The sequence below is a fragment of the Triticum dicoccoides genome, unplaced genomic scaffold, assembly GCF_002162155.2.
Source record: "Triticum dicoccoides isolate Atlit2015 ecotype Zavitan unplaced genomic scaffold, WEW_v2.0 scaffold26862, whole genome shotgun sequence".
Lineage (NCBI taxonomy): Eukaryota > Viridiplantae > Streptophyta > Magnoliopsida > Poales > Poaceae > Triticum > Triticum dicoccoides.
In genome coordinates, this window is record NW_021258770.1 from 1,355 (window position 1) to 2,020 (window position 666).

At 47.9% G+C, this 666-nt stretch overlaps 1 non-coding gene across 1 annotated transcript; it reads right to left on the reverse strand.

Moving 5' to 3' along the window:
• Positions 1-266: 266 nt before the first annotated feature.
• LOC119345687 lies at positions 267-385 on the reverse strand. The gene has a single exon (XR_005167139.1). It is a non-coding gene; the product is annotated as a 5S ribosomal RNA (ribosomal RNA).
• Positions 386-666: the final 281 nt, after the last annotated feature.

Sequence of the window (666 nt, forward strand, 5' to 3'; positions counted from 1 at the left end):
CACACTTAACTTCGGAGTTCTGATGGGATCCGGTGCCTTAGTGCTGGTATGATCGCATCTGACATGTTACCCCCGTCTTCGTCCCTTATGCTTGCCCTTCCCAGCTCCACTACAAACACGATTTTGCTTTGCTTTTCCCGCCGCTAGACGCGTGAATAATGACCAACGAGCTAAAACTTACCGCAAACATGCAAAATAATAAAACGTGGTAAATATATGCGCGCACGTGCGTTTTGTTTTGCACGAAGTGCAAAAAAATTAAAAAAGGAATGCAACACGAGGACTTTCCAGGAGGTCACCCATCCTAGTACTACTCTCGCCCAAGCACGCTTAACATCGGAGTTCTGATGGGATCCGATGCTTTAGTGCTGGTATGATCGGATCCAACATGTTACCCATGTCTTCGTACCTTATGCTTGCCCCTCCCAGCTCCACTACAAAGACAATTGTAATTTGCTTTGGCCGCTGCCGCTCAACCACGGAGACAAGTTTACCACGGTTTCCACCCCTCCATCTCAACCGCACCAGTGCCTATTTACCAAGGTTCTGACCCCTTCTCGAATGCGCTTCCCGCGCCACAACACCGCCGCTAGACGCGTGAATAATGAGCAACGAGCTAAAACTTACCACAAACGTGCAAAATAATAAAATGTGGTAACTATATGC